At 36.7% G+C, this 18,450-nt stretch overlaps 1 protein-coding gene across 2 annotated transcripts in view; it reads left to right on the plus strand.

Moving 5' to 3' along the window:
* The window catches only part of NKAIN2 (sodium/potassium transporting ATPase interacting 2), a 1,431,299-nt gene that overhangs the window by 127,268 nt on the left and 1,285,581 nt on the right, over window positions 1-18,450 (plus strand). The window contains exon 1 of one of the 2 annotated variants that reach the window (XR_007519189.1): window positions 12,157-12,284. The exons of the other annotated variant lie outside the window; for it this stretch is intronic. The gene's annotated coding sequence lies outside the window, so the exon portion shown is untranslated. Of the gene's footprint in view, window positions 1-12,156; window positions 12,285-18,450 lie in introns of those variants that run through there. 2 annotated transcript variants of the gene reach the window in all.

Below are 18,450 nucleotides of genomic sequence, written 5' to 3' on the forward strand. Positions count from 1 at the left end.
CTTTTCTTCTTTTTACTTTAGGCCTAAAATGATCTTCTTTTTCTAGTTTCCTAAGGTGGAAGTTAAGCTATGATTTTATATCTTTCTTCTTTTCTGATATACGTTTTTAATGTTATAAATTCCCCTCTAAGGGCAGCCTGTGCTGAATCTCACAATTTTTGATGTTGTATTTACATTTTCAAAAAGTCCAATTTCTTAAAATTCTCTTGAAATTCTTCTCTAAGCCCTTTTGTTTTTTAGAAGTGTACTTTTTAATCCCCAAATGTTTTGGAACTTTTCAGTTAAATTTCTGTTACGGTTTCTAGTTTAATTTCACTGTGATCTGGGATAATACTTTGTATGATTGATTTCTACCTTTTAAAATTTATTAAGGTGTATTCCAAGACCCAGAATGTTTTTTTTTTTTTCTCCATCTCTACTTTTAACCTATCTGAGTCTTTATATTTAACACAGATTCCTCATAGACAAAAATAAAATTATGTCTTGTTTTTTAATTGGTGTTTTTAGACCACTCACATTTAAAGTAAAACATGTGGCAGTCCTTTTCCCAGAAAGATAACAGCCTTGGAAGCGCTCTGGGGCAGTTCTGCTCTGTCCTATAGGGTCACTGTGAGTTGGAATTGACTCGATGGCAACAGATTATTATGATATTTATAGTATATCTTTGAGCTTCCGGGATCTGTTCCTATCAATAATTTTGGAAATTTCTTGGCCAGTATTTTTTCAAATATTTGTTCTGCTCCGTTCTTTCTTCTCCTTCCAGTATTCAAATTATAAGTATTTTGCATATTTTGAAATTGTCCCACAGTTTTTGGATATTGTGTTCTGTTCTGTTTTGTTTTTTTCTTTACATTTCATTTTGGGAAGTGCCTACGTATCTTCAAGCTCACTGATTTCTTCTTCAGCTATATTAAGTAATCTATTGATAAACCCATCAAAGCATTTTTTATGACTGTTACAGTGATTTTGATTTTCAACATCTCCTTTTGACTCTTCTTTATTATTTATATCCCTCTGAATGTTGTCTACTTTTTCCATTAGAACATTAAAATGTTTAATAATGGTTATTTCAAACTTTCAGTCTGATAATTCCAGTATCTGTGTCCTCTATGAGTATGGTTCTGATAATTACTATTTCTCTTCAGGTGACTTTTTCTTGCATTTTGCCTTGCCAGGTAATTTTTTTTGTTGAAAGCTGGACATAATGTATCACATACTAGAAATGAGGAAACAGCTCTTTAGTGAGAGGTTTTATGTTAATCTGGCTAGACCCTGGGCTGTGTTTTGCTATTGGAAACCCTGGTGGCATAGTGGTTAAGAGCTATAGCTGCTAACCAAAAGGTCGGCAGTTCGAATCGTCCAGGCATTCCTTGGAAACCCTGTGGGGCAGCTCTACTCTGTGCTGTAGTGTTGCTATGATTTGGAATCGATTCAGTGGCAAAGGGTTTGGTTTTTTTGTTTTTTTATTGTTGTAGTTGCCAGAGACTTTAAATTTCTCTAGCGTCCTTATTTTTATCTTTCCTCTTAGCTTTGGGTTTCTCTAAGTACTGCTCCTCAGAGAGAGTCTCTACCTTGCAGTTATTTCAGCTGTAATCTACTATAATTTTACTGGAGCCCTATCGGTGTGGTGGTAAAATGTGGGTAAGGAAGTGTTATCTAATCTTCTAATCCAGTTTCAGTCTTTTAGTGAGCCTGTCTGTCTGGCCTGTAACCATCCCAGTATTTCTTCCTGTATAGCTTCTGGCCACCCCACTTTGGTGACTTCTGAGTGATACAGAAAGGCCATAAAGGGCTGAAGTAAAAGGAGCACACTTCTCCCATGGATCTGGTAAAGCCTTTCACTCTGGAGCGTAGGACATGCTATTGAGAAGACTCTGGGTATCCCACACAATGACTACGCTTCCGTCACCTCTGCCAGAGCTAAAAGGAAATGTTTCCCTGATCTCACTGAGAAAGTCTAGTGGCATTCTTGAAAACAAAACCCGTGAAAATATGACCTTCCCCTTAAGACTATGGTGTATAGGAATTCCTTGCTCTCATACTAGTGCATATTCAGCCTCCAGCAATTTATGAAAACTGCCATTTAAGTGTTTCTACCAGTTTATTACTCCAACAACTTCTGTTCCAGGTAAACAGATCTCAACTCTGACTCTCCGGATTTGCCTGTCTCTTCAGATTTCCAAGTGACTGATGACCCTACAAACTTAGTTCTTAGATGGGCACTAGAAAATTCTATTTTAGTATTTCCAGATTTTCTTGTTGTAATGAGGGGACTGACAGCTTCTAAGCTCTTTACATGTTGAGCTAAAACTGGAAGTCATACACGCATATGCACAATTTAGGAATTATTTCACCATCCTCATTTTCCTTGCTATCTCTGAGGCATATCATAGGGATTATTTCCTCCTGCATTGCCAGTCTATAAGCTGTTAACAGTAACGGCAACTGGTTTTTTGGTTTATTAGGTAGGGAGCTTGTACGACAATGTAAATATACTATATTACTAAACACATTTTTCCCCCAAAGCAAGGCAAAATGTTTTTTTATATTCTCACACAGTGCTTTATTCTATAATGGACTGATCACAGTCAGTTAACCACCTGACCACTTAGAGCATCACTACTTGAGCTGACGCACAGGCATATATTTTCTACTGCCACGTACATTTTGGAAAATACAAAATGTGAGTTCCCACTCCATATCTCTCTCTTGACCTCCAGATTAAAAAATAAATTACCTGCTCCATGTCCTATCAGGCCACAAGACCTTAAAATTAACATGTTTTCATATGACTCTCAATCTTGTCTTTTTACTTTGTTTTCTTTCCCCATAAGCAGCTTCCAATCTCACTGGTAGGTTGTCTTCCCCCAATCATTGCTCCAAAGTAGTTGCAGATGTCTCTGAGTATATCGTTCAGCAAGATGACCAATCTTGATTTTCTCTCCGTCGTTGATGATAGGAAGTGGACCTTCTATCTCCATTCATGTAGATGCAGACCCAAAATATCATTGATCCTTGATCTCAGTTACTTACAAAACTCAGGTAATAGAACTCTCTTTTTTGACACGTTATTAATCCAATTACTGACTTCTTGGGTAATGGCAAAAGATCATTGAGGCTGGGGTAGAGTGGATGTTTAGATAACACCAACAACAATTGTGTTAGAAGCAAGCCTTTCTACTCTAATTTTGTTTCCAGGGTAAGTTTCTGTCCCATAGATATACTACTTGAGGGGCATACTACTGCTTATTCCCTGGGGCTTCTGTGTATACATTTTGGATACTATGCCATCAAACTTAATGCTATTTTATTCCCCATGAGTTCCTTTCAAGACATCCTTGTTCTCTAATTCTGACACATAAGTCATATTCCAAACCATATAAATAGGCCTGAGAATGGTGATACTTGGCCAGTGCCAAAATTCACCGTTCTTCTGACATGTATTCTAAGATATTTCTCCAAATGCTAAGTTGACAAAATGGACTTTTTTTTTCTATTGCTGAACGAGAAATTCTTGTCTATATCCTTGCTAAAAGGATATAAATGACATTGTATGTTTTATTAGTAGTCAAAATAAAAGGCATGTTGAATTTAGACCACTTAAGAAATTGTGTTACACTATAAGCTCATTAATTCATTAACATATTTATGAAATATTATTAGTAAATATTACTGATTCAATTATTATTATGGCCTTTAGAACCTAAGAATCTTATTATATGTTCCTTGGTTAGAATTATCAAACTGGTTTAACAGTCTAGAACATCTTATTTTGCTAAAAACAACAATGTAATCAAACAAGTCAGTAAGAATATTCTAAACTTCTAAACTAAAAATGTCTGATCGAGTCTGGAATAGTTCCCAGGAAGAATCCACTGAATGCAGGTTACCATGGTGATTAGCAAAAATGTGGAATGAAGTTCATTTCATGATAATTGCTACATATTTGCAGCTGAAGTGCATCTTTCAGTTTTAGTCTCAGACTTTGAGACCGTAATAATAGCTCTGGAATCTGAGTTGTATATTTAAACCTATAATATTGTGCAGGGACTTATCTAATTCTGTTGAGGTTCTTTTTTATGGTGACCAACATGGTAATTTTTGAAAGCTTTCCCTACTTATCGGGATTTCTGTGTATGGTTAATTGAGATTATGTTTGATTGATTCTTAAAAAACAGAATTTATGATGTCCCCAAATCAATTTAAAGATAAAAAGAAGGCATTTTATTTTAAAATCATCCCCTTTAGAAAGAATACTGAGTTTATTTTTGGGGCAGCTGAATGCTCCTGCTTTGCAATTATTTCTGAAGAAGTTCATGGTCTAATGCCAACTTGTGTGAATTGATAATAAGTTTTGAAAAATTACACCAAAATCAGAAAGTCAGTGATTTGAAAAGCTATTTTAACTCTTTGGAGTTATGTGAAAATGAAATGTAGAATGTAACAAGTTGCTAAGGAATTATTATGTGGCATTGAAATTATATGGATAAATCCAAAATGCTTAATAATAGATACAAATTATTTTGTTGTATGCTACTACTTCAAGTTTGTGTAATGTTTTATGATTATAGAAGGTTATATAAGTATTTATTTAATTCTTAAACAAAAATAATGTTAAAAATAAAAATAATAGCACTCATTGAGGGTTTACTATGTTGCTGACACTATTCTTTATGTACTAACTCATTTAATCATCAAAATAACACTATAAAATAGGTTACCATTACTACCTTCATTTAACGGATGGTGAGACACCAAGATAGTAATTAAGTAACTGGCTTAACGTCACACAGTTAATGCAGGATAGAAATCAAATGCCAGGAGTCTGGCCCTAGAGTACTCTTAACCATATAATGCTATACTGCTGATCTGAGATATGTTCATTCCTAATTTATGGAACTAAAAATAGAGATTCAAAGAAGCCAAGAATCTGCAAGTGTTACATGGTTAGCAAATGGCAGAAGTGGAACTGGAATTTGTCTTCTGCTTCTATGTCTAGGGTGCAGTCCACTGTGGCTCATGGAATCCTTTTGATTCAAACATAAAATTAATTCTATTGTTTCTTTTCTTACCTGGCCAGATGGGAAATAAAACAAGGTTAGTTTAAACTTCTTGTTACAGTCATAGCCTTCAGAGTGGACACCTCTACATCTTATCTATATCTGTCCTTCTGTATATTAAATATAAATGACTCTGTATTAAACAGAGTACATTTTATTATTTTTATTTATGTCTCAGAAGATTGGAGGGAACAACTACTTAATTCCTTTTTCTCTATATTGGTCAGAAACCTATAGAGTCAGCCTATAGTAACTTGAAGGATTTTTCAGTCTGATTACAATAATCCCTTTAAAATTAAGGAAAAGCAAAGGAAAGTGTAACATGGTATAGCTTCAGAGGGCTGAGAAATTAACTTTTTTACATGATTAGCACAAGAGGAATGAAGAAAGGGTATTAGAATACCTAAATTTGGTCTCTAATAAATTTTAACAGACGTCTTGCCCACGACAAGTCTGGCGTAGTGTGTGTTTATGTGTGTGTGTGTGTGTGTGTGTGTGTAAAATAGGAACAATTGAAATTGGAGTCCTAATTAAATAAATAAAACCAAACAAAAAGCCTACAGCTCATTTCAAGCCGGCAGAACAAAGCCTCCTATGGAAAGATACAAAGTAATACTGACAAGGACTTAGAAGGGAAATAAGTAACTCAGGGAAACTGCTAGTTTGTGACTCTAGTAAAACCAAAAAACCAAACCCAGTGCCGTCAAGTCGATTCTGACTCATAGCGACCCTATAGGACAGAGTAGAACTGCCCCGTAGAGTTTCCAAGGAGTGCCTGGTGGATTCAAACTGCCGACCCTCTGGTTAGCAGCTGTAGCCCTTAACCTCTACACCACCAGGGTTTCCCTCTGACTCCACTAAAAAAAAACTAAAACTAGGCACCAGTTAATTGAAATACTTAAAATACACATTTAAAGAAATGATTTTCATAGATTTATATTTAATTTTACATTTAAATCAATACTAAGGATCAGATGCAGGTAGTATTTTTGATTCTACCATATATGCTTTAAGATTAAAAGAACAAACATCTATGAAAGTCACCTCACTTCCAAGTGCCCCGTCAGGGACAGCCTATCCAGCATTCGTTCAAGAATCTCTGTTTACTGTCTGCTTGGGGTTGTATTTGCATATAGCCAAGTGACATAATTATTTTGGGCACCTTTAAGTAGAAAATTAGCATGTTAGAACCAAATATAATGAATATCTTTTTACTGATATTAAACGTCTTTGTTAAAGTTCAATTATAGCAGCATGTATAATAGTAGTGAATTTTGATAACCCAAATTAAGTACTAAGGTTCAAAATCCTCAGTCTTCACAGTGAAGTAATTGCAAATGGAAACTCTCTTCAGTGGATATATAATAAATATTTTACTCTTGAGATTTCTGTGATTGTCTGATCATTAGTGAAGCAATAGGCTAGTCAGTTACTAAGTGTCAGTCAAAGTCAATGAAACATTTTACAAATTAGTCCTTGATGATACATAAGGATTGAAATCCCCAAATGAGCAATCTGACATTATTAACAACCAGTTTAGCACTTCGCTTCTTTAAAAAAAAAAAAAAAAAAAAAGTTGTCGTTTATTCCCACACAATACTTTTTGGTTATTGCATATTAATTTAATTAAGCAGATTTTTTAGAAAGGGATGATTAATATAAAAATTGCTTCTGCTTTTTTTTTTTTTTTTTTTTGCCTATTTAGGAAAAATATATTGAGCCTTTGTGGTTTGGGAAGTACAGTATACACTTACTATTGTCTGAGAACATAACACAGACTATTGTGACTCCTCAAATTCACCAATGGTAATTTAATATCTGTGGTTGTTGTTAGGTGCCATTGAGTTAGTAACTCACAGCAACCCTGTGTACAACAGAATGAGACACCACCAGGTCCTGCGCCATCCTCGCAATCGTTGTGATTGAGCCCATTGTTGCAGCCACTGTGTCAATTTATCTCATTGAGGGTTTCCCTTTTTTTTGCTGACCTTCTACTCTCCCAAGCATGATGTCCTTCTCCAGGGACTGCCCCCTCCTGATAACATGTCCAAAGTATGTAAGAGAAAGTCTCTCCATCCTAGTTTCTAAGGAGCATTCTGGCTGTACGCCTTTTAAGACAAATTTGTTCCTTCTTCTGGCAGTCCATGATATATTCAGTATTCTTCACCAACACCACAATTCAAAGGCATCAATTCTTCTTCCACCTTCCTCATGCAAATGAGGTGATTGAAAACATCATGACTTGGGTGAGGCGCACCTTAGTCCTTAAAGTGACATTTTTGCTTTTGAACACATTAAAAAGGTCTTAAACCACAGATTTGCCCAATGAAATGTGTCTTCGGATTTCTTCACTACTGCTTCCATGGGTGTTGATTGTGGATCCAACTAAAATGAAATCCTTTACAACATCAATCTTTTCTCTATTTATCATCATGTTGCTTTTTGGTCCAGTTGTGAGGAATTTTTGTTGTTGTTGTTGTTCAGATTTAATCCATACTGAAGGCTGTGGTCTTTGATCTTCATTAGTAAGTGCTTCAAGTCCTCTTCACTTTCAGCAAACAAGGTTGTGTCATTTACATAATGCCAGTTGTTAATGAGCCTTCTTCCAATCCTGATGCCCCGTTCTCCTTCACATAGTCCAGCTTCTCAGATTATTTGCTTAGCATACCGATTGAATAAGTATGGTAAAAGGATAGAACCCTGAGGCACATCCTTCCTGATTTTAAACCATGTAATATTCCCTTGTTCTCTTCGAATGACTGACTTTTGATCTAAGTACAAGTTCTTCATGAGCACAATTAAAGTGTTCTGGAAATCCCATTCTCTGTAATGTTATCCATAATTTGTAATGATCCACAGAGTTGAATGCCTTTGTGTAGTCAATAAAACACAGGTAAACATCTTCCTGGTATTCTCTGCATTCAGCCAAGATACATCTGACATCAGCAATGAAGTTCCTTGTTCCATGTCCTCTTCTGAATCTGGCCTGAATTTCTGGCAGCTCTTGTGGATGTATTGCTGCAGCCGCTTTTCAATGATCTTCAGCAAAATCTTATTTGTGACTGATATTAATAATATTGTTTGATAATTTCCACATCTAGTTCTATTACCTTTCTTTAGAATAGGTATAAATATGGATTTCTTCCTGTTGGTTGGTCAGGTAGCTATTTCTTTGCATAGACGAGTTAGCACTTCCAGTGCTTCATCCATTTGTTGAAACATCCCAACTGATATTCCATCACTTCCCGGAGGCTTGTTTTTTGCCAATGCCATCAGTGCAGCTTGAACTTCTTCCTTCAGTATCATTGATACCTGATCATATGCTACCTCCTAAAATGACTGGACGTCGACAAATTATTCCTGGTACAATGACTCTATGTATCCTTTCCATCTTCTTTTGTTGCTTCCTGAGTCGTTTAATGTTTTCCCCGTAGAATTCTTCAATATTGCAAGTCGAGGCTTGAATTTTTTCTTCAGTTCTTTCAGCTTTAGAAATGCCGAGCGTGTTCTTCTCTTTTGGTTTTCTAAGTCCAGCTCTTTGCATATGTCAGTATAATACTTTACTTTGTCTTCTTGAGCTGCCTTTTAAAGTCTGTTCAGTTCTTTTACTTCATCATTTCTTCCTTTCGCTTTAGCTGCTCTAATTTCAAAAGCAAGTTTCAGAGTCTCTTCTGACACCCATTTTGGTCTTTTCTTTCTTTCCTGTCTTCTTACTGACCTCTTACTTTCTTCATGTATGATGTCCTTGATGTCATTCCACAATTGTCTGTTCTTCAGTCATTACTGTTCAATGTGTCAAATCTGTTCCTGAGATGGTCTCTAAATTCAGTGGGGTATGTTCAAGGTCATACTTCAGCTTTCATGGACTTGTTCTAATTTACTTCAGTTTCAGCTTGAACTTGCATATGATCAATTGACATATGGTTCATATATTTGAATAATAGTTGCATTAACTGGTCTTCCTTGTAGTCATATGGACATTATTCTATCATTGGCAGCACTGTACTTCAGCATAGATCTTGTCTTTTCCAGCATAGTAGGCCATGTGGTTGTCTGATTCAAAATGGCCAAAACCAGTCCATTTCAGTTCACTAAAAAAAAAAAAAAAAAAAAAAAAAAACCTGTTGCTGTCAAGTCCATTCTGACTTATAGTGACCCTAAAGGACAGGGTAGAACTGCCCCATAGGGTTTCCAAGGAGCACCGGGTGGATTCAAACTGCCAACCTTTTGGTTAGCAGCCATAGACCTTAACCACTACACCACCAGGGTTTCAGCTCACTAATGCCTAGGATATCAATGTTTATGCATTCCACTTCATTTTTGATAACTTACAATTTTCCTAGATTAATACTTCATACATTTCACTTTCTGATTTTCAACGGACATTTGCAGCTGTTTCTTCTCATTTTGAGTTGTGTCACATCAGCAAATGAAAGTCCATAAAGCTTGACCCCATCCACGTCATTAAAGTCAACTCTGCTTTGAGGAGGCAGCTCTTCCCCAGTTGTGTTTTGAGTGCCTTCCAGCCTCGGGCTTTTCTTCAGCACTCGATCAGACAGTATTCCTCTGCTGTTCATAAGGTTTTCACTAGTCAGTTTTTCAGAAGTAGACTACCAGGTCCTTCTTCCTCATCTGTCTTAGTCTGGAAGCTCAGCTGAAACCTGTCCTCTAAAGGTGACCCTGCTGGTATTTGAAATACTGGTAGCAAAACTTCAATATTACGGCAACATGCAAGCCACCACAGTATGGCAAACTGACAGACACATGGTGGGCATGCATATGAGTCAATTGAAAATACCATAGTTTGGGTCAGGTGCACCTTAGTCATCAAGGTGACGTCTTTGCTTTTTTAAAACTTTGAAGAGGTCTTTTATAGTAGATTTGCCCAATGCAATGGGTCATTTGATTTCTTGACTGCTGCTTCCATGGGCGTTGATTGTGGATCCAAGCAAAATGAAATTCTTGGCAACTTCAGTACTCTCTTCATTTATCATAATGTTGATTAGTGGCAATTTTTGTTTTAGTCATTAAATATGATTTATAAAATTCGTGAGGAAAAGGATAGTCTATTATGGAACCCATATTTATGCTTTTTCCATTGTTCATTCTTCCTGATGTTCCAAATTTTCTTCTTTTATTATTTCCTTACCATTTGAAGAATTTCTTTGATCCAGTCTTTAATCATACGTCTATAACAACAATTTCTTTTAGTTTTCCTTTATCCGATAATGCCTTTACCTTCCCTTCATTCACACAGGACAGTTCAGCAGATACAGAATTTGCAGTTGACAGTTCTTTGTGTTCACTTGAAAAATGTCGTGTCACATATCTTTGGCTTACATGGCTTCAGGTGAAAAATCCACTGTCAATAAAGTTGGTGTTCCTTATTGGTAATGTGCTATTTTTCTCTGGCTGTTTTTGTACCCACTTAAGATAAAATTATCCTATAAATTCTTTACGTTTATAGAGGTAAATTTTAGCATGGCTATGCAATGAATAAAAAGTGTATGAATTTATTTATTGCATAAATTTTTGTTGAACACCTCCTGTATACTGAGCGCTGTGCTAATTATGGAGCCCTGGTGGGGCACTAGTTAAAGTGCTCAGCTGCGAGCCAAAAGGTCAGTGGTTTGAACACACCAGGCTCTCTGAAGGAGAAAGGTGTGGCAGTCTGCCTCCACAAAGATTACAGCACTAGAAACCCTATGGGGCAGTCTTACTCTGTCCTATAAGGTTGCTATGAGTTAAAATTGATTTCACTTTGATGGCAATGGCTTTTTTTTTTTTTTTTTTTTGGTTTTTGGTGCTAACTATATGTACTTAATATAATTGCAACAAAATTCTTTTCAGATACACATGCTACTATTACTTGCCTTTTTCAGATGATGAAACTAATGCACAACTCCTAAGTGGTAGAATGAGGGTTTGAATGCAGGTTATCTAAATCAAGAACACATCTTCTTCATCACCAGCTGTATTTCCTCTTTATACAGATGTCAGTTTTTGATTTCAATTTTTTTTTTTTTTTAATGGGGAAGACAGATGTAAAATGTAAAATGACAATGTAGTGTACAAATATATTCCATAGCCTGGAGTAGGGCTTTTCAGAAAGGCTTCCTGAAGGAGGAAGTAGAATAACCTGTTGCCATTGAGTCTATTGACTCACAGCGACCATATAGGACAGAGTAGAATAGCCCCATAGGATTTCCAAGGAGCGGCTATTGAATTTGAACTGCCGACCTTTTGGTTAGCAGCCAAGTTCTTAACCACTGTACCACCAGGGCTCCAGAAGGTAGAATAGGAACTTAGATTATGTGAGAAAGGTACTTTAGGCAAGGAGAACAAAATACGTATTGCAAATGTATGAACTTGAAGAAGAAAGCATTAGAAGAATGGAAATTTTCTAGGGGAAAGAGGAGGAAAGGTAAAGGGGGCCATATTATAGAAAGTTTTCTGTACTCTGTTGTGGAATTTGAAAATACTGGTGGCTGTGTGTAACTATTAAAGGATCTCAAATAGAGAAAGTAATAAAAAAATGTGTTCTGACAGTAATGTGGAAACTAAATTGAGGAAGAGAAAACATATGCACATGGAAAATAATGAGCAACTGAATTAAGATATTGGCACTTGGAATGAAAAGGGTGAGCAGATGCAAGAGCTATTAGGAGGAAGAAGCATTAGAGAATTGATGAATTTGACTTAAACTGGTGAATAACCCAAAAGAAAGGGATGATTTAGAATTGAGGGAGACACTTTAAGGAGAGGTTTTCACAGATTTATTTTGTAAAATCTAAGAACTTAAAACACACTGCTTTGGAATTTCCCACACCAGAGCTCAAATCATGACTCTATAGTTTTAAATTGTGTGTCCATGTCCAAGCCAGAGTTTCTTTATCCCTTCTACCTCAATGCCCTCCAACCTGTTACTATGTGCTATCACTTTATTTTCTTCAAAATAGCTTAAATTTATTAGTATCTTCTTAACCTTCTTTATTATATCCTCCTTTTTTTTTTTTTTTTTTTCTTGAACTATTGCAGAATCCTCTTAACCAGTTTCCTTGCCTTCAGTGTCTTCTTCTAGTCCCTGTTCCACATGGCAGCCGGAATAACAAAGAGGGGTAATAATTAAGAAAAAAAAAAAAAATGAAGAAGGCAAGGAACTCTGACTTCAGTGTGGACAACGGATAAAAGAGGAACAAGACTGGACCAGGAAGAATACATGAGGTTATTACAATATTATATAAATGACTGGGTGATTCAGAAGTGATTAGAGAAGTGGCTGTGAAGATGCAAATATATGGATGGATTTGAAAAATATAATACTGGGTGATACAGGAAGGGTGAAGGAGAGGGATGAAATCAACGATGACTTCTTGATTTCTAATTTGAGTACTGGATAGAACAGGACAAGCTATGGAAGAAAAAATTGAGTGTGGTCCTGTACGAATTAAGTGTAAAGTGACTCTGATTGATGTAGGTAGATACACAGAGGGAGTAATTGAGCCTGAATCTGAGTTAGATGTGGATAAGATTGCCTAATGATAAGTATAGAATGGAAAGATCAGCAGATAGATGGCGTCAGAACTGCCAATACTTAATTGTAAATTGAAGAGGAGGAACCTATCTCTAACTCAGACTCAGACTCAATATATCTTGATTGGTTGCCACCTCTTTAAATTTTGCACCTCAACTAAGTGCCATATTCACCTCACTTTAATGCTAGCCATAATTTAAAAGCAAAGACATCTGGCCTGGCAATTATGATTAATAGTGGAAAAATGAGATTAGGACTAACAACAATTTAAGAGTATATGAAGTACAGAGAGTTCTTGGGAAAGAGCTGTAAATAGTAACAATGAAGCTAACCGGAAAGCATATATTAAAGAAACATTCATTTATTCATTCAGGTGGAAAACATTTTAAATACTCAAAACGCTAACTTGAATTTGAAAATCTCCGTATTTACTTGTAAGACGCAACCCCTATTCTAAAGAGTCCTGTGGTCTAATTGAATGGTTTTTGCTCCCACGCTTCTTAAGTAAGAAATTTTACTTCTATGAGTTGAGAAATCTCTAGGTAGCTGTAATATATTCTTAAATGAGAAAAGAGGCTGACTTTTAACATAAATTAGCACTTAGACTAAGTTTGGATGGGAGGCTATAAATCAACATCATTTTATTATAAATTTTGAGTCATACCAACAAAATTCTATTTCATGACAGAGATAAACACTTTATCTTTTTTTCGATGTGTCAAAAGACAATAATTGTAAATATGCATTTTTTTCTTGGGTCCTTGGGTGGTGCAGCAAGTAACATGCTCACTACTAACTGAAAAGTTGAAGGTTAGAGTCCACCCAGAGGTACATTGAAAGAAAAACCTCGCCATCTACTTCTAAAAAATATCATCATTGAGAACCCTACAGAAAACAGTTCTTCTACTTTGACACACATGGGGTCGCCATGACTTAGAGCAGATGGTAAACCGGTATTTTTTCTTAGCACTTTATTTCACCTGTCATGCAGTTTCAAAATGCCATCCATTTTTGCTGGGATACTTTTGACAGTATTTCCAGTGGTTAATTTTCATTTATTGTTTCACTAAAATAGTAGTTGATGTTTCACATGTCTATTAAAAATCAAATCAGGGGCTCTGATCCTTTATCCTTCAGATTCTGAGCTCATACTCTTACTAAGCACATAATTTGTATAAGAATGGTATGTATTAAGAAACAGATGTTCCTTTCACCAACTGTTTCCATTAGTTTATAAATCCAGACTATTCAAAGTTGCCTGCTTGGACAGGTACATTCTTTCCAGTTTTTTTTTTTTTTCAATTTTAATTTATTTATATTTTAGATAATTAATACACACATTTATACATATTACTTATATTTATAATGTCACTTAACATCTCAATGAGAAACCCTTTAAATTTGCTTCCTTGGTATCTGACATCGTATTTCCAAACCAATATGGCTTTGGACAGCCTAGCGTCTGGCCCTCCATTTGCTGATGTTTAAGGGGGTCCATAAATAACATTTTTGTCTTCTCTCTGTGTTCGGAACCAGTTGAGATATACACATAGCAGTCAGGCAGATGGAGATAAACATTTTAACTTTTTCTGATAAATGCTCTTCTGATAAATATGTCTTTAGCTTTGTGCAAGATGGACTTGTGGTACCCTAGAATTAGGCAGATTTACACGCTCAATCAGAAGTTGCACTGGAATATCACAGGCCATCCCTTGGTGGTTCCTGCCCTGTAAAATGTTATGGCATGGAGAGCAGCCCACTTCCTTCTCCATAAGTCATCTCTCAGGAAATTCATAGCTCTTCCCTGGAGGGGAATGAATGATACAGAGGCTAGGGGTGCTACTTTAAAGCAGTGGTTCTCCAAGTGTGATCAGAGTATTCCTGGGGGCTCCCCAGGAATTTTTTAGGGGTCTAAGAGGTCTTCCTTTTCCAACCACATATCTCTGTAAGGCTAGATTGTCTTCATGTACTTCAACCAAAATAATATATTGCATCAGAGTGAATGAGAAATAGATCTGAATATCCAGCTGTCTTCTATTAAGTCAGACATTAAAGAGATTTGCAAATATGTAAAGCAACGCCTCTTATCTCATTAATTTTTTTCATTTAAAAAATAGAATTTTTTCATAAAATATATTATTCATGTTAACATGCACTAGGCATATTATTGTTATTTTTAATGAATTAATAAGTAAATATTTTTATAATTCCTGTTTTAATTTCTATATAGTAGATATAACCCATATAAACAAAACTCTGGCATAAAAAGTTTGAGAAACACTGCTCTAATGGACTGTCTTTCCTGTGAAAGCATGAGGAGTGGGAAATAATTAACTTCTGTTCATTTTATTCCCAGGCCATATCATTAGACAGAGGTGTTTGCATCATTGCAGACTCTTGTTTTAGATTCAGATATACTGACTTAAAGTACAATTATTCATCAAACTTCTTTTGGAACAGACCTTGGTAGTCTTCAGCACTAATGCATGGTATCTCTCTGGAGTAAACTTTAATTTTTATTTACTGACTTGTTTTTCAGCACTATGTATGTCATTGGCTTAAATTGAGGAACATTATGAAAACAATCCTTGCAAACTTCTGCTTCTTTAACAATTTTTATATAAAATGTTATTGAAGTTTAAAAAACAAAAGCAATAAAGTACAATATAGTGTCTTCTTTGGGAGGACTCAGACATCTTTCAGGTCTCAGCAGTAAGAATCATTGAGCTTATTTTAATTGACTGGCTTTTTCCTACACTGTAGAGGTTGTCAATCAATTCATTGTCATCATTCACTCTTTTTGCTGGGTACTAGAAAATTTAGACCAAAAAATGTTTCTCAACTTGGTTAGGCCATGATTCCCAGTATTGTGCGATTGTCTGCCATTTTGTCATTTGATGTGATTTTCCAATGTGTTGTAAATCCTACCTCTAAATTGTTAATGAGGCAGGCATAGAGACAGTTATGTCAATGAGGCAGAATTCCATCTACAAGATTATGTTGTATCTTGAGTCAATCTCCTTTGAGGTATAAAAATATACCACCAAGAATGAGGAACCAGAAGAGGAATGTGTCTTTGAACCTGGGGTCCCTGTACTGAGAAACTCCTGGACCAGGGGAAGATTGATGACAAGGGCCTTCCCCCAGAGCCAACAGAGAGAGAAAACTTTGCCCTGGAACTGGAACGAAAGGAAAGAATACTTTTTCGCTCTGTAGGCTCTGGGAGAAGGTCCTTGTCTCTTCAGCTTCTGCTTCTTGTTTCCTTGGAGATCTCCATGTGCCTTGGCATCTATCTTACCCCATTTCTGCCCTACTCACTTGATTAATCTCTTTTATATCTCAAAAGAGATTGACTCAAAAATATACCCTACAGTTATCCTGTCTCATTAACTTAAAAAAGACAACACATTCTCAAAGAGATTATAACACATGCATAGAGGTTAGGATTTACAACACATGTTTTTGGGGAACAGAGTTCAATCCATAACATTCCACCTTTTGGCTCCCCCAAATTCATGTTCTTCCTACATGCAAAACACATTCACCCCTTCATATCATCTCAAAAGACGAATCAACTCCAAGCCTGAAACCTAATCTTCTGAATCATCTAAATCAAGCATGGGTAAGGTTTTAGGCTATTCCATTCCTAGAACAAAATTCTTCTCCATTTGTGAAACTGAAATCTAAAACACAAGTTACCTGCTTCCAAAGTACAATGATAGAACAGGCACAAGGCAGACATTTCCATTACAAATGGGAGAAATTGGAGGGAAGAAGGGATAACAAGCACCCAGCAAGTCCAAAATCCAGCAGAACAATGGACATTAGCACTTAAGCCTTGAAAATTATCCTCTGTTCTTTGAGACCAACCGTGCAATGACCCTGCCCTCCAGACTCTGGGTATTGGCCACACTCTTTAGATTCTAAGTGGAGCCCCCTTGCGCTTAACTTCAGTGCTGCCTTCCAAGCCCACTAGGATGGCAACTCTGGTGCCTCGACATTGGGTGGCCCCATTCTCCTAGTCCATCTGATTGGCGACCCCATCCTTCACCTCCCTCCCTCTCACAGGCCCATTCTTCTGCCCCTTGGGCATAGCAGTCACACTCCCCCCCCCCAGCTTTAGGCATCAGCCCCCATTCTCCCGTCAGCACACCTTAAGGGCCACACTTGGGAACTAAGATGACAAAGATCCAACTCTTTGAAACTCAGGAAGCTGTGGCTACACCCTTTGAGATCCAGGAGACTGTGATCCTAATCTTTTGAAACTGAGAAGGGCCTACTTCTCATGCTCCCTCCCACAGTTCTGCTAATCTCTGAGCCACTCCAGAGATAGTCCTTTTCTTTTCTTGGAGGATGACAGATGTGGCTCCTTTGGCCTATTTCCTGCCTGTAGAATTCCAAAAGGCAAACAGCATTCTTTTCTTTTGCTCTTTCCCTGTGGTCTTCAGTCAAAGCTGATGGGTTATCTGCTGTGGTAGTTGATTAAACCCATCAGTCACAGGCTTATTTTCCCAAACAAAAGATTGTGTAGCCATGACCATGGTGGACATTTTATGATACATGTCCTGAGTTTATACAACAGAACCTTTCCAATCTTTAAGTTCTGTTATCATTTCACACAGTTCATTTTTAAGTCCATTTCTTTCCTCTCATATTTTACTGTAAATGGCAAGAAGAAATCATGTGGCCTCTTTAAGATCTTCCTTAGAAATCTCCTTAGCCAGATATCCAAGTTCATCACTTATGAATTCTACCTGCCACCAAACATTTGAACATAATTCAGACAAGTTGTTTGCTACCTCGTAAAAAAGCATCACCCTTCCTGCATTGTCCAATCACATATTCATCATTTTCTTTTAAAGCTTCACCAAAAGCATGTTTAACATATACATTTATTCTCTGAGACAATACAGACTTTATAGCTCTCCTCATTTTCTTATGAGCCCTCACCAAAATTATCTTTCACATCCATAACTCTACCAATAGACTTTTCTAGGCAATCAAGGCTTTTGCTATTAGGCATCTTAAAACTCTTCCAGCCTCTACCCATTACCCAATTCTAAAACCACATTTTAGGTCCTGTTAGAGTGGTGCCCTCTTCCCAGTACCAAATTCTGTCTTAGTTACCTAGTCTGCTAACACAGAAATATTACAAATGGGTGGCTTTAAGATATAGAAATTTATTTTCTCACAGTTTAGAAGGCCACAAGTCCAAATGCAGGGTGCTGGCTCTAGGGGAAATCTCTCTCTGTTGGCACTGGAGGAAGGTTCTCATCTCTTCAGTTCCTGCTTCTTGGTTCCTTAGGGATCTCCAATTGTTTTGGCACCTGTTTTACCCCGTCTCTTCTCTGCCTGCTTGTTTAATCTCTTTTGTATCTTAAAAGAGGTTAACTCAAGATGTTGTTGTTGTTGTTGTTGTTGGGTGCCATCAGGTTAGTTCTGACTCATAGCAAATGTATATACAACAGAACGAAACATTTCCCAATCCTGCACCATCCTCACAATCGTTGTTATGCTTGAACCCATCGTTGCAGCCACTGTGTCAATCCATCTGGCAGTCCATGGTATATTCAATATTCTTTGCCAACACCATAATTCAGAGGCATCAATGCTTCTTCAGTGTTCCTTATTCATTGTCCCACTTTTGCATGCGTATGAGGCAATTAAAAATGTCATGGCTTGGATCAATTGCACCTTAGCCCTCAAAGTGACATCTTTGCTTTTTAACACTTACAAAAGGTCTTCAGTGGCAGATTTGCACAATGCAATACGTTCTTTGATTTCCTGACTGCTGGTTCCATGGGCATTGATTGTGGATCTAAGTAAAATGAAATCTTTGATGATGTCAATCTTTTC

This window comes from Elephas maximus, chromosome 1 (assembly GCF_024166365.1).
Source record: "Elephas maximus indicus isolate mEleMax1 chromosome 1, mEleMax1 primary haplotype, whole genome shotgun sequence".
NCBI classification, from domain to species: Eukaryota; Metazoa; Chordata; class Mammalia; order Proboscidea; family Elephantidae; genus Elephas; species Elephas maximus.